Source organism: Hippopotamus amphibius, chromosome 5, assembly GCF_030028045.1.
Source record: "Hippopotamus amphibius kiboko isolate mHipAmp2 chromosome 5, mHipAmp2.hap2, whole genome shotgun sequence".
NCBI lineage: Eukaryota > Metazoa > Chordata > Mammalia > Artiodactyla > Hippopotamidae > Hippopotamus > Hippopotamus amphibius.
This window is the reverse complement of record NC_080190.1, coordinates 105829315-105845480: the sequence shown is the minus strand read 5'-3', so window position 1 is coordinate 105845480 and position 16166 is coordinate 105829315. Positions and strand designations below refer to the sequence as shown.

The following is a 16166-nucleotide window of genomic DNA, read 5'->3' as shown; positions in this document are numbered from 1 at the left end:
TGGGGCCACAGTTTTTTTCTGTGATGTTTGGCTGGAGGACAGCAGTTGTTATTGAAAAGTTTTCTGTCTTGCTAGGGTGTCCCTTTTCCAGTCCTTTGGCTAAAGAGGACAGGCTTTTGTTGTTCTCATTGTTGTTGTGTCAGTTCCTGTTGGTGTTTCCTGATTGCTGGCTTCTCCGACTCTAAATTTGATGTATTTTGCCAAATAATCAGGCAAAAAGAAAACCCATGTAACTAATCATCGTGTCGCTGGTTGGGTCTTGAGGTCCATAGATGATCTGCCTTCTCTTCTCCACCTTTCATAGTCTTCTTATGTTTGTTTCAGAGAGTGTCTAGGGGTTTTAGTTGTACTTTGCCAGAATAACAGGGAAAAGTATGTCTGCTCCACCTTTCCAGAAGCATAAGTGGTCCTTCCTTTCATTCTGAGGTTAAAATTAGAAACCTTATCAAACAGGGAAGTTGCAGTTACTGTGCTGAGGATGCTACATCACATAGCTGCAAAAGTTTCCATGAAATCAATTTCAAATAGTTATCAAATAATTGAAGGAAAAGTTTAAAAATTTGCCACGGCGTTTAACCCCTAAGAAAACCAAACTGACAAAGAGTATATTTTAACTGTTCTCACAAAAGACCCAATAATTTTAGTTAACTTTGTATTTGAGGATATTTCAAGAAAAAGAAAGGGACTTTTTCTCTGTGGGTGATGTTTTGTAATTAGTTACCTACAACACTGAGGTTTTTAATTTTTTTCCTGCTTTAGTCATTATCTGAAGGCTTCTTCCTTTCCTAAGCTGTCTGTAAGAATTAGCTGCGTGGATATTCTGTGTGATTACAGTTATATTATCTGAAAGCTTTTCTCCTACATCACCTCCTTATAGATTTTAAGAGAACTAGATGCGTGCTACAAAATGGCAGTCATTATTAAAGAGCAGACAGAGTTCTAACATTACATCCACTTTCCTTTAATCAGCCCTTTATTTTTAGATGAAATGGACAGAGTGGCAAAAGCACAGCTAAAAGAAAATAAAAGTCTGCTGAAAGCGCATTGAGATGAAGCCTGTTCTCAACAGAAATTCCTTTTTGCAGATCAATGTGAAAGGTTACTCTCTAAATTTCATTTTAAAAAGAGTCCAAATTAGATATAGTAAGTAACAAGAAATGTGTACATCAGAATAACCTCCAAAGACATAAAGGCACTTGAAAACAACCTAAGGGCAGCTCTGAGTTAGGACGTTTGTGCATTTACTTGGAACAGTTGTGGGAAAATCAGGGTTTGAATTTTCTGTTCCACTTGCCAATGAGAAGCAAATGGGGACTCCTCAGGGTAGACTCTAAATTCACCACATTATTTCTTCACGTAGCCATTTTCTCTTCCTTGGGTGAACAGAAGGAAACTGCATGCTATGGTACTCAGTGAGATGTAAAATAAGGATTAACAAGCCATTCTGGAGATTTAGCAAAAATTAAGCTTCATCAACCACCTTGACTCACAGCCAATCTGGCAAAAAAGCATCCTAGAAAGCAAACTAACAGTCAAGTGACAAGCAGCACAAAAAAAAACAAAATAACTCACAGAAGCATTAAAATCATGAAAAGTTGTATTGTGTTCTGTGATCAACCAAGTCCATTACTAGAATAACAAGAGTCCATTCTGTACTCCAAAAGCTAGTCCAAAACAGCTCACTGGCCCACTGTAAAATCTGCTTAAGGAAACAAACAGTACATTCCCCTACCTATCTCCACAGAAGACAGTTTATCAGTGGAGAGAAACACAGAGGATGGCGTGGAGACTTATTTTCCCTTTCTGTGAAAAGGACACGTGAGAGACCCTTTCCGAGCCCAGGTGTGGCAGCAGGAGGAGGAAGCTCAGCCTGCGGCGCGGCACTGCGGGCAGTCACGTGGACGTGCCAGGCTGCCAGCGCTGCTGGAGACACAGAAGGCGGTCTTCTATGTGCTGCCCACCGTGGTTTTAAGACTTCAGACAGTGGTAGGAAGGGGAGGCATTTTAATACCACTGGGTTCGTCCTAAGATACATCAAGGATCAGCGAAATAACACTGATTTAAAGAACCCAGTGACAGGACAAGAATAAAGATGCAGATGTAGAGAACGGACTTGAGGACACGGGGCGGGGCGGGGAGGGGAGCACAAAGGGGAAGCTGGGACAAAGTGAGAGAGCAGCATTGACATATACACGCTACCATATGTAAAATAGATCGCTAGTGGGAAGCTGCTGCATAGCACAGGGAGATCAACTGGATGATGGGTGAGGACTTAGAAGGCTGGGATTGGGAGGGTGGGAAGGAGTCACCGGAGGGAGGGGACACGGGGGATATATGTACAAATACAGCTGATTCACTTTGTTGTACAGCAAAAACTGACACAACAGTGTAAAGCAATTAAATTCCAATAAACAGCTTAAAGAAATAAAGGAAAATGACTCCAAATGAGAATAAATAAATAAAACTTAAAAAAAAATAAAATTTAAGGTTCTTGGGACTCCTCTGGCGGTCCAGTGGTTAGGACTTGGGCTTTCACTGCTGTGGACCTGGATTCGAGCCCTGGTCAGGGAACTAAGATCCCACAAGCCACACGGCGTGGCCAAAAAAAAAAAACACACACACAAAAACCAAAAGAAAAAAAAAAACAAAAAACTTAAGGTTGTTCAGCACTCCACATTTACTCTAAGTTTAAGACATTTTAATATTGCTTAATTACCCTCATGTGTTATCAAAAATAACTCTTCAACATCTATTATCTCAAGAGAGCTTCAGGTTTGGGTGTGTCTCTGATTATATATTATTTACATGCTGACTCCTTCCTAAAAGGATTTGAAACAGTCTCAATGATTTATCAATTTATGAAAAAAGGTACTAAACCCAAGTGCAAGTGTTGTTCTAGTGACTCACTAAAATTAGAACTGGATATCAGTGGTACCTTTATGATCACCTTCAATCACCCACCGTCCATTTTTCTCCAAAAGAAGAGCTCCTGGTACTAAAATTAACATTCTATAATCATTATTAATTGGGGAATTTTTTTTTCACATTTCTATTTTTTCCTCTAATGCATATAACCCTAATGTGTTTATCCTTGTTATGGGTAAATAGCAAAATGATTATGTGATCTTTAGGTGTAATAAGCGTAAACTGGGTAAGAAGATGTGGAAAAATAGTTGGAAAGTCCTAAGCCTTTCAAAAGAAGCCAAATGAATCTGCCTTGCCAAATATTTAAATGAAACCACCATGCACACATTCAGAAAAAAGGCTAGCTTAACATGCCAGTAGAAAGAACCAGACACGCTAAGCTCTAACAAGGGCAAGGGAAAGTTATTACCAAAAATGTCAAAATGAAAGGCTTTGGACAAAATGAAGAGGTTCATTCACCATCCTTAGGGGAAAAAAGTTAAATCAGTAAAGAACTGTTTCTTTCTTGGCAATAAAGGCTGGTCTATTTGTTTTTCACTTTCTTGGAAATCACTGTACCAAATTCTTAGTGTTCCCTCTTGAAATTCAATATGTTAAATTATTTTACAAGTGGAGATTTATCACAACTCTGTCAAGAGCTGTGAAGGCTCTGAGATCTTATCCAACTTTTAAGCTAACAAGTTGGCCCGCTACATTTCATGGATGCTGTAAGAAGACACAAGATTTCTGGGTCAGAGGCAAAGGGTTGTATTACTTGCAACCTGGCAAGCAAGCAGCATGAGTTTCCTGTTTAGTCACTTCTGCTTGGTGCTCAGGTCCCAAGGGTGCTACAGAGGGATTCAGGTGGGTGCTGTGCTTGCAGTGGGTTTGCATCACACCTAAAAAGCCCTGAGTTTGGGGAACATGAATTGTTCATAATGGAGCCTTGCCCTGGATGGAGACATTTTTATACTGGACAGTAAATAAACCTACCCTTTGCTCTGAATGTAGACACTATCTCTGTCTTCTAAGGCTGTTCACATCACAGACATCCTTGAAAAAATAGTGTTTCTACTCGCAAGACATGCGGTTATGTGAGAGACCTCTTGCAACACTCACTGAAAACAAACAGAAACAAACAATAAAACCTGTGAAGACACTGAAATCGCACGACAGTTACAGATCAATTTGGCGAAGGCCAGCATCTTTCCTATATTGAGTTTTCTGATCCCTGAGCACGGTATGTCTTTTCATTTACTTAGGTCTTTTTTATGTGTTTCAAATAAAGTTTCATAATTCTCTTCATAAAGATTTTTCTTGAGCCTTTTGTAGGTTTCTATTGCTAACATAAATTATATTTTTATATTACCTAAAACAATCTGAAACAACTAATTCTCCCTGGTATATAGGAACACAATGATGATATATCCCATAACCTCTCTGAACTGTCTCCCAGGGTAACTTCTGGAACTCCCTCTCTGCTTTATCAATCAGTCAACAGCACTCCACAAATATTCGGTGAGGACCTTACTATATGTCCTTGGAGTGGACTATACACACAGCATTTATGGAGCTCTTACTGCATCCCAGGTACTATACTTACGCTTTCTATGTGGTAGCCCTTCCATTTCTCAAAACACTGAATAAGATAAATTCTGTTGTTTAGATACGGGCAACAAAATAGAATATGTAACCCTTCCCCATTGGTAAGTGGACGAATATGCTAAATGTGCTCAAAGAATTTCCAGTCAGTCCAGCCTTATGATTTATGTATGCATGAAAATTTCAATTCCTGAATAACAGTGATTTTCCTCTCTAGTTAGGAGTTTCTGGGATAGGCTGAAAGGTAGCTCTGGACCTCAAGTCAGGAAGCTTACTCTAAAGTTCTAAAGTTCTGCCCCAGAACCTCTTAGGTTTTTGATGAGTACAGGCAAGCAACGTACCTGCGTAAACCTTTGTTTTCAACACCACGATGAAAATGTTGCTTGCTCTATCAATTTCACAGGCTTTGAAGGGAAAGTGAGAAAATAACAGCGAACTGTGTAAAAATGTCATACAATGTAGATAAAGTGCAAATTGTTCTAAAAACGCAGGTATTGATCCTTACTCTCTGATTTAGGCAATGTCTCTAAAACAGTCATCCTGTTTTTATCTTCAGTTCACTTCAGAATCGATTCAGCAAATGTTTGATTGCTTACTATAGATCAGATTCAGTGCTAGATACTGGGGAAATAAACACTAATACGCTGTGATGTCTGCCCTCAAGGAACTCATAGTCCAGAGGGAGAAAGAGAGACCACCAACGGGGCGATTACATTAACGTGTGAGCTGCTCTTGATAAGGGATACGCTAAACAAAGCATTACGGGAATGCAAACAAAAGACACCTAAACCAGATTCACTTGGGGTGGCTGCACAAGCAGGGCCAGCTGCTCAGAGAAAGGCACACCTGAAGAGGGAAGCAGGCGTGAGTCAGGTACGGGTCCCAGGGAAGAGTCCATGTAAAGTCTTGGGCCACATTTAAGGAACTCTGAGTTGATGTGTAACTAGGACACAGGACACCCAGGAAAGAGTAACAGATGAGGCTGGGTTTGAAATGGAGCAGGACCCTATGGTCCTTCCCCCCATGTCCTCTGTCTGCCTTTTGTCTGTGGAAAAACCTTAGCCAAAGAATAAGTGTAATCAGAGAAGTGAGAAAACACAGAAACAAAGGAAAGCAGTCGAACAGGACAAAACCATAAGAGTTTAGTCAGCAAGCCACAGTTAAGGACCCTTGGTTCCTTCTCAAGGCTACAGATAATATTCTGAGCCGTATCCTGTGAGCTGCCATATAGATACTGAAACCCCCACCAGGTGGAAGACGTTAACTACATGATGACCAGACTGTAGCCATGACATAAGCGGCCACAGTTCCAAGAAGTCGCCTCATGAAAACAGGAACAAACCGACCCTGGAACTGAAGATCAACTGTACTTATTAAAACAGTCAAGATGAGGCTGGCCAGACCACCACGTGACCAAGATGACTGCCAGAGGTGACTGTGCTGTTACTGCCTGTAGCCCCCTCCCTTCTCCTATACCAGCTCTTGTCCACTGACTGTCAGTGGGAGGGGAGTCGGCCTCTGGGCAAGTGTCTGCCCTTCCCCACCCCAGGATGCCGGCATCCAAAACAAAGCAAACTTTCCTTTCCACTAACCTTGCCTCTTTATTGGCTTTTGAATGATGAGCAGCCGGACCTCACTTTCGGTTACAGATTGACTATCAGGGACCGGATCACTGAAAACTCTGTATGCCATGCTAAGGAGTTAGCGCTCTTTCCGGGAGACCCTTTCAGAAATATCAGTGAAGACTTTTAAAGAATGGCATGAACAAGTCTGCATGTTAGATAATTCTTCCCAGCACCAGGGTAGAAAACAATGTAGTTCTGTCTACGTACAGCAGAATGGAGACCCGTTAGAAAACTTTAAAAATCATATTGGGCCATATGTCATCCAGATAAGACTCTGAACTAACAGAATGGCAATGGGATTTGATGTTCAAAGGCAGATTCAGTATTTAACAGACATAGTGTATAAACCCTGGTGGCCATGGCCTGTGAAGAGGGAAGGATATAGAGGCATCAGAGTGACTTCCTCTCTTATTTGTCAGATCTACTGAATGGGTGATGGTAAGGAAGGCAAAGACTTCAGGAAGAGATAAAACGTGGCACAAGACAGTATACAGGGGCAGACCCATCATCTGGGTGTTCGAACATGTTGAGTTAGGATATCATACAGCAAATATTCATTTTGTGTCAGGCACCAAGGGGAACTCCAAAAAGCAGGACTGAAGGACTCCCCTGGTGGCTCAGTGGTTAAGAATCTGCCTTCCAATGCAGGGGACACAGGTTCCATCCCTGGTCCGGGAAGATCCCACATGCCACAGAGCAACTAAGCCTGTGCACCGCAACTACTGAACCCACGTGCCGCAAGTACTGAAGCCCACGCACCTACAGCCTGTGCTCCACAACAAGAGAAGCCACTGCAATGTGAAGCCCACACACTGCAACGAACAGCAGCCCCCGCTTGCCACAACTACAGAAAGCCTGCACACAGCAACCAAGACCCAATGCAACCAAAAAAATAAGTAAATAAATAATAAAATAAAACATGAAAAAAAGAAAGAAAATGTATTTTTCAAAAAAATAAAAATAAAAATTTCAACAACGATCTAATTTCAGGAGTAGGGTATAAATTATTAAAAAAAAAGAAAAAGCACTAAACACACTTCTTTTCCTCTATGGTCTGGTTAAGAATAAACATATATGAATAAACTATTCAGGGCAATACTTGATAAATGCTAGGGTCAACGAAATCTTCAACAGTGAGTGGCCAATTTTATCAATGAGTTGTACCACGGTAGCTGTATCCTAGATCATATGGTGAAGCAAAAAACCCTGACAATATTAGTTTGGACATCTGTCTAAATAAAGATAAATCCATTTATGAATATTAAAAAGACATCATTTTCTACAATGAGGCTTCAGAGCAAAACATTTATTCTGAATATGATTTCATCTTTGTCAAATATGACAAATCCACAGAATCTTTGCATCTCAGAGCAAAGAGGTTTCTAAATGTCAATCAAGTAACCATCAAATGTCGATGTCTCTCCACAGATTCAGCAATACTAGCTCGGTCCAAAATTTTATCCTTTGTCACGGAACTGATCTGACAACTGCCTTGTAAATTAAGTTCACCATTAGGAGCGTGTGTTTGCCAAGATCATACAGAAAAAAGAAAGAAGAAGATTATTTCTCAAGTCAATGGCATAGTTCTACCGTTTTACCTAGATTAGAAGGACATGTAATCCTATTTAACAATTCATTCTTTAATCCCTAACTGATCTAAAAACTAGTGTCAATTTCCTGTGGTGGTGAGCTTCCAGAGAGAAAGCACAGGAAAATAGAGGGGGTGAAGCACAGAGCATGATCAGATCTCCCTTAAACCCCAACTTGGACTTCCTTGCTTCATGACACAGGCAAGTCACACCACCACTTCAACTAGATTTCCTCTCCTACAACGTGGGAATTCTGAGGCCTTAATGATACACTGTATATTAATGTGCTTGAAAAATACTTGGTTTTCAATTAATGTTTAATGAATGAAGCCACCAAGACATATACTAAACAAAGTATAAAACAAAGAAAATAATATGCTAACAGTATATAACCTTTCTGGTGTCATCAAACCCACTGCACAAAAAAAGAACTGACTATGTACCTGACCTGAGGCTGCCCCAGGTAAAGTCATCTTACCTCCAGAGGCTGAGCCGGGAATCCAGGGTGCAACTAGCACTTGGGGCAATAACCTAGTACAATTAATTTTAATCTGAGGGTGGTCATAAAATCTCTAAATCCGTGAATACACATAACATATGGTATATTAATATTACTTTACAATATACAATATGTTCTAGGATATATATGTCTGTTTCCAGACTTTACAGGCAACCTACACAGTCAACACAGAATGCTTCACGACAATCACAAAGCCACAGTCTCTTCCCACTCTACAAATCCTCCGTTCTTTAAACTACAGTTAAACCTTTGCTTTTCTTTTCATTTCAAGATTGTCACTGAGGTTCCTCTTTCGCTCACATGCAGGCAGGTGGGGGGACATTTTACTTTCACAATACGATGCCTTGTATGCTACACCCCTAAAGGCGGCCCTAAGTCCACCTCCCACCATTAATGATGGAAATGAGGCTGACCGCCAACAATAAGCAACAAAATGCTCCTGTGGGAAAACCTGTGACAATCAGGCTGGGCCCTGTAAAGGCCAGCCCTCTCCCTGCCAATTCTGCAGGACACAACAGACAAGCTTCGAGGGAGACAGAGGCCCTCCATCGCTTCCAGGAAGCTCATTTAAACTGGGTTCATGCCTGAGGCCAGTGTGGGTGGTGGCTGACATCCTAGTAGCTGCTAGTCTACAGCCATCCTGCCCTCAGCCTGCTGCAGGGCCCCAGCAGAGGGGCATGGACGTGCAGGGAGAATCTGCTGCTCTGGGAGAATTTTTTCGTGCTCTTTTTTCACGCTCCGCCTCTCTACATATTCCACAGGGCTTAGGGAACATGTGTTACGAGCTGAGTTGTGTTTCCCCAAAATTCGTATGTTGAAGTGTTAATTCCCAGTACCCCAGAGTGTGGCTGTATTTGGAGATATGGCCTTCGAAGAGGTAATTAAGTTAAAATGAAGTCATTAGGGTGGGCCCTAATCTCATCTGATGAGTGTCCTTATACGAAGAGGCGATAAGGACACACAGACAGACATTAGGGATGTGCCCAGAGGGACAACGACATGAAGAAGCAGCGAGGGGACAGGCACATGCCAGCCAAGGAGAGGCCTCAGAGGAAACCAACCTGCTGACACACTGGTCTTGGACTTGCAGCCTCCAGAACTGGGAGGATATACATTTCTGTTGTTCAAGCCATCCAGTCTGTGGTATTTTGTTAGGGGAACCCTAACAAACTAATAATACAGGATGCCTTCCTTCCCCAAAGCCAGGTCAACCTAAACTTTATTATGAAATTAAATCTCCAGATAAATACGTTCTATCAAGAGAAGAAAATAAAGCTGGCAGCTTCCTCACACTGTCAGATGGGGGCAGGCGGATAATTTATTTAAGCCAATGTGTTTTCATGCCAGCTTTTACACAAGATTTCTAATTACCAGTGTGCTTTTCACACAGCAACCCTCCTCCACCTCTTCAACATCATTTTCACAACTCTTGGTTCAAGAGCCACTTAAGAAATAAATGATTCATGGCAACTGAAAGCACCACAATTTTCTGTGAGGCGTGATGGTTGGGTTTCCGGGTCTACTGGTGACTAAAAGAGATGCTACCCCTTAACTCTCTTCTTTTATGTAAAAAAAGCAAAACAAGACCCAGAAAGACTGATGAAGATCGAATCTCGCCTTTGTAATACACACACTCCCCCCGCCAACCCAGACTTAAAATTCTACCTTTAAGAAAGAAAATTAAACTTTTCCTTCAGAAAAGCCAGCAAAAAATGGACATTTCTGGTTCTCTCCCAAGATGGGATTTATTGAGTCCTGGATTTGAGAGAAGGCCATGTTCATTCATGAGATGGATTAGCTCGCAAAAGGATTTCTGAATTTTGCAGAGCTGCTCTTCCCATCTTCACGCAGGCAGCACTGGCTACAAAAAGGGCCAGGTCGCTTTGCCAGTCAAAACATGCACCAGCGGTACGACCTTGGGCCAGATGCTTAATCACACAGCCTGTTTCCTAATCTGTAACCCAGGGAGCACACATTTCTTTTACAGAGTTGTTGTGAGAATTACATGGGCTATTCAAGTAAACACAGTCCTTAGACACAATATTTCTCAAAAAAATCAGTCCACGGACTCCACACATTAGACACCTGGAGGCTTAATGAGGTCTTGGGTCCCACTTCACGCCACTAGACCAGGTTGGAGTCTGGAAATCAGCACTTTGAACACGCATTTTAACAAGTGAATTAAGGCCATGAGGCCCCTTCTGATCAGGACAGAGGGCAGAAGAAGAGCCCAAGATCAGCGTTTTAGCATCACATCGGCGTGCTGCCTGCTCTGCTCTCAGCAGGTACGCTGGTTCTAGGATCCGGGCTCCAGCCCAAGCCACCAGCATCCCCGTCCTGTTTCTTGTTCACCTTCTGTCCGGCTCCTAAGTGACCTTAAAATACAAACCTGGCCAGGCTGCTTCCTGCTGCAGAGCACCCGCACAGCAACTCTCTGCCTCCTGGTCCCCTCCGACTACCTGAGCCGGCTCTGGCCAGGCGGGTCTCTGGATTCTGGCCAGCTCTGCTTGTTCTGTTCACATTTCAGCCTAAATGGCAGCTCCTCCGGGAAGCCCTCCCTAACTGCCCCGTCACTCCCAATAACATTAATATATTTCACTTTTCTGCCTAGAACCTAATACCTGCTGATATTCCCTTGTTTCTGTGGTTGTCGCCTCCCACTAGAAAGTCAGGGTAGATAGAGCTCATTTGTTGCACTGTCCACTGCCTATCACCGTGCATGGAACAGAGAGAACTCAATTGACGCATGCTGAATAGATGAACACATTAATTAATCATGGGCCTGCACTGCCAGCCCTGGCCAGGCTCTCACACTGTGTGCAGGAGGCTGACAGAAAAGTTGCCTTTTTACATGCAAGCAGACAACTGCAGGGGCAGGGTTTGCATGATACAGTATCTGTGCTCAGGGGAAAGTGTTACAGAAATACAATTTCTGTAAACTGATCCCATCAAAGAAAGCTGGCATTTAAATCATTCCTATATCTTCCCAGTGGTTTGTAAAGGGAAGCATTTCTTCTTTTTTTTCTTCTCCTTTGCACAACCGAATTTTCCGAAATTTTCATGAGACGCCCCTAAAACAGTTAGCTGTGCATACTTGTGACTCACGCCCAAATCACCTCACTTGCATTTTCCTACTTACTGATACAAATAAAAGTATCGTCATTGTCTTTGGAACAAAATATTCCTTAACAAGAAAGCAGTAGGGTCCAGACAGTATTGGAAACCCACTCATGTTATAACTGTTCTCAGCTCCTTTAGAAACTGTGGGACAATGCAGTACATCCAAAGGCTCTTGTGCACTGCTCTCAGAAAAATGGACGTGCATTCTGACCACAGAACGTCTAGAGAAGAGGCTTTGTAAAGAGAGCTTTATAAAGAAGCCTATTCGAATGCATTTCTGTCCAACTCCCGGACTCAATATTATGTAGGAAAGATTTCAGAGACCCACAGGTACATTAAGAATAAAAGAAAACCGTGAATAGGTGGCAGTTCCATTTTAGCACTGGCTTCCCCTCTCTCACTAATTCAGAAAAATTATATTCTATACAATAGTCTCCCAGCAAAGACCCTGCCACCCATCTTTCTCAAAAAGGAAAGGCAAAGTGAAAATCTCCACTTGGGAACTTTAATTGGTTCTCCTGTGTGTGTCTTTGTGGAGAGTGAGTTGCAAGTGAACTAGCAGCAGATGAGGGAGGAGGGTGCCTGGCTTCGGTTTACAAAGAGTTACAAAACGGAAAATAGCTGGTTGCAAGGCTGGAAGCAAAATTATAAAAGGAAAATCAGGCCCCTGGGTGCCAGCCTCACGAGGAGATAAGTACAGGCTTTGCCCGAAATGGCTTGTGGCCTGCTGGGACACAGGGCCACCAGGGATTTACTGATGAGAACACAGTCCAAGGGGGAGAAGCTGTCACACCAGCCGGGGGGGTGTAGGTGCCACTTACAGAAACCCATACCCCTGAGCTGAAACTGATCATAAAATAAACTGAGGGATGTTGCTATTGTTTAATCTCTTCTCATCCTTTTTTTTAATCAATATTTTTAATTGAAGTACAGTTGATTTACAGTGTTGCATTAATTTCTGCTACACAGCAAATGTGTATATATATATATACACACATACACACACACACATCCTTTTTTTAATATTCTTTTCCATTATGGTTTATCATAGGATATTGACTATCGTTCTCTGTGCTATACAGTAGGACCTCGTTTATCTATTCTATACATAAAAGCTTTTATCTGCTAACCCCAACTTCCCACCCCATCCCTCCCCCAACGCCCTCGCCCTTGGCAACCAAACTTCCCTGGTGGTCCTTCTACGATGGCTTGTTACTTATAACACCAGACAGGTGTCACACCCTGTACATGGGTGGTTCTCAGTGACGGCTACATCACCTGCAGGAGCTTTCAAGTACCACCATGGCAGAGGACCACCACCCCAGGGTAACATAATCAAAACTACTGCGGGAAGGCCCTGGGCATCACAAAGTATCAAACCTCCCAGGCGATGCTTTCTGCAGCCAGTGTGGAACACTGCTGCTCTCAAGACAGTGGGAGAGAAAGAGGGAGAGAGACACGGTAAGAGGGATCAGAGGGTTCACCCCAACAGAGGGGCACAGCATCCCCGCAGCATGAGGAGGGTGGGGAGCATATTTAAACCAGGAAGAAAGTGCAGCAGTAGCAAGGTGGGCCCCTGTGCACTGCCACCCCTTTGATGACAGGAAATGTGGTAACAACAAGACATGTTTGAAAACTCAAGGAAGATGCCTGGCAACAGAAGACAAACTTGTCCTGGCAAACCAAGACAGGACAAGCTGAGCTATTTAAAGTTGGGAGATGAGAGAGAAAATGAATCTTGGGAAGAGGCTGTAAAACCTGTGAGGAAACTGTCAGCTGAAGCTGGAGCAGGAGGTGGGTGTCAACCAAGACACCCTGGAAGGAAGTCTACACGAGAAAAGGCGAGGTGTGTACTTCCACTACCAAACGGCAATGATTCAACAGCTTTGCACACTGATGGTCCCCCTTTAGATAAAAATGTTGGTGTTGGTGGCACAGTGGTCAGGAATCCATCTACCAATGCAGAGGGACATGGGTTCGATCCCTGGTGCGGGAAGGTCCCACATACCATGGAGAAACTAAGCCTGTGAGCCACAACTACTGAGCCTGAGCGCTAGAGCCCGAGAACCACAACTACTGAGCCCATGTGCCGCAACTACTGAAGCCCGCGCGCCTGGAGCCAGAGCTCCGCAACTAGAGAAGCCACTGCAATGAGAAGCCCGAGCACTGCAACAAAGTGTAGCCCCCGCTCGCCACAACTAGGGAAAGCCCGCACGCAGCAATGAAGACCCAATGCAGCCAAAAATGACTTAAAAAAAAAAAAAAAAAGAAATGTTGGTATCATACTTGAAGCAATTAAGAATGGAAAAAAAAAAAGGGAGCAAATAATAGTATGTTCCTGAGTGCCTACTACCTTTGGCTCACATTGCTCTTCAGGAACTTAGTACTACTGCCTTGATGATGTTTTGTGTCTTCAGAAGGCAAACTTCTTGGATGTCCCTATAAATGTGCAATTTTTCTCTGATCCCGGTGCAACGCTACACTCTCCTCTTTTTCCCCATTTGCAGAAATTGGATTCCCTTGCTTGTAAATGGGCCCCACAGTCTGCAGTATGTTCTGCCTAAGTAATGCTGCCATAAGGGCATGCACACTCACAGGCCACAAAAGGAAATTTAGGGGCTTCCTAGGTGGCGCAGTGGTTAAGAATCCGCCTGCCAATGCAGGGGACATGGGTTCGATCCCTGCTCCAGGAAGATCCCACATGCCGTGGAGCAGCTAAGCCTGTGTGCCACAAATACTGAGCCTGCGCTTTAGAGCCCATGAGCCACAACTATTGAGCCCATGTGCTTCAACTACTGAAGCCCACATGCCTAGAACCCATGCTCTGCAACAAGAGAAGCCATGGCAATGAGGAACCCACACACCACAACAAAGAGTAGCCCCCACTCACCATAACTAAAAAAAGAAAGCCTGCACACAGCAAAAAAAGACCCAACACAGCCAATAAAATCAATCAATTAAAAAAAAAAAAGGAAATTTGCACATTGATCAAAATATTCAATACTCATTTTACAGTTCCCTAGGAGTGCCATGGAAGACCAGCTAAAACCCATTGCCACACAGTTACAATTTCACCACTGGAATCTGGAAATTAACAGAGATGTGAAATTTATGATTCAAAGACCAACAAGGTTTGCTAAACACCATTAGGCAAATTGTATAAGATGATTATGTAGGATTTTTTTTACAGATTTTTTTTTGATGTGGACCATTTTTAAAGTCTTTATTGAATTTGTTACAATATTGCTTCTATTTTATGTTTTGGTTCTTTGGCCGGTGAGGCATGTGTGAGGCATGTGGGATCTTAGCTCCCCAACCAGGGATTGAACCCCCTGCACTGGAAGGTGAAGTCTTAACCACTGGACTACCAGGGGAGTCTCTATTATGCAGGATTTTTAACAATTCAGAACAAGTCTGAAATGTCTTGCTTTGGATAGGTGTCCTCCTTCTTCTAAGTTGTGAGCCCAGTAAATACCCTCGTCATTTTCTTCACGTCTACCTTTCTTAAATTCTAAATATCTTTATCTCAAGAGAATTGACTGTAGTGGATCCCCTACCCTGGTTTTTCTCTCTTCCTACAGCTGTTGAGTCTCACTGCCCACGATTTTGCGACAGGTGTGAAGATTACCAAACGTGAGTCTGGGGCTGCCCGGAATGACAGCTACCTTTGGCTTTTTCTTCAAGGTCATCTTTTGTGACCCCCCAAAAGCTATCTTCGTCCTCTGGGGCCCTGGGCCTGGGGGGCTGGGCTAGATGGACACAGCTACGCTCCAGTCCTGTAGTAGTGGAGGGGAAACCTCAAACCACAAGAGAATGCAGGTCTGGCTGGCCATAACAAATCCATACCTGGCCTTCATCCACCGAAACTGAACAGCTAACTTGGCATTCTGTCAAGTCTGATGGGACGTTAATGATGTGAAAGAAAGACACGTATACCCATGGCTAAGCTGTATGAAGCGTGTATGTGGTGGAGGAGCCCAGGGGGAGGGGTGCTGAAAAAAGGATGGGGCAGTTATCTGAAATGTAATATCCTGGGATACACTGGGACAGGTTCATAAACCTTCAGTCACAACTGTGAAATGCAAAATTTTGTGAAAACAAGCGTTTCTCTGTTACTTTGCTATCAAACCAACTTGTTCCAAACCCTGACCTGAGCTGCCAGGACTTTTTCTGTCCAACTAAATGTGAATATTCATCTACTTTGCTCCAGAAATGACTGTGTTTCCTGAGTCCTATGGGAGTATTACAGAACCTGCAGTATACAAACCGCATTCCCTTTCTCAAAGCTGGATGCTCAAAGATATCTGGCCCCAAAGGGTTTGGCTAAAGAACTGCTGACCTGCATACAACTCCCCAGACAGGTAAGTTCTCCAGATCTAATCCGTCTATCGTCTTTCCACATCATGCAGGTGTGTATCCGACCCCAGTTTTTCAGTGATTTCTATAGCAGTATTTTAGTAGACAGATTCACAGGGAGCAAAACCAGACAAAGCTGAAAAACAGGCATATCTCATATGATTTCACATAGGCTGCCTTAAACACACGTGCGTATCTCTTCCTTTGTCACACTTTTCACTGCATCTGTCTGGGAGTTCTGATGCTGAGTGTACCCACTCCTGCACCACAGCATGTGCCTGGTACAGGGAACACGAAAACCAGAAACATGATACTGATCTTCAAAAAGAAGATACTAAACTACATTTTTAACTGTAAAAGTTAATATTCCAAATGAAACGTCCATAGATTTGCCTTTTAGCAAATGCAGACAGAAAGTGAGGCAGATGAGAGAAAAAGACGGAAAGATTA

General features: G+C 43.0%; 1 protein-coding gene across 2 annotated transcripts in view; it reads right to left on the bottom strand.

Moving 5' to 3' along the window:
* Positions 1-16166, bottom strand: part of PAG1 (phosphoprotein membrane anchor with glycosphingolipid microdomains 1) — a 139291-nt gene that overhangs the window by 110122 nt on the left and 13003 nt on the right. The window lies entirely within an intron of this gene.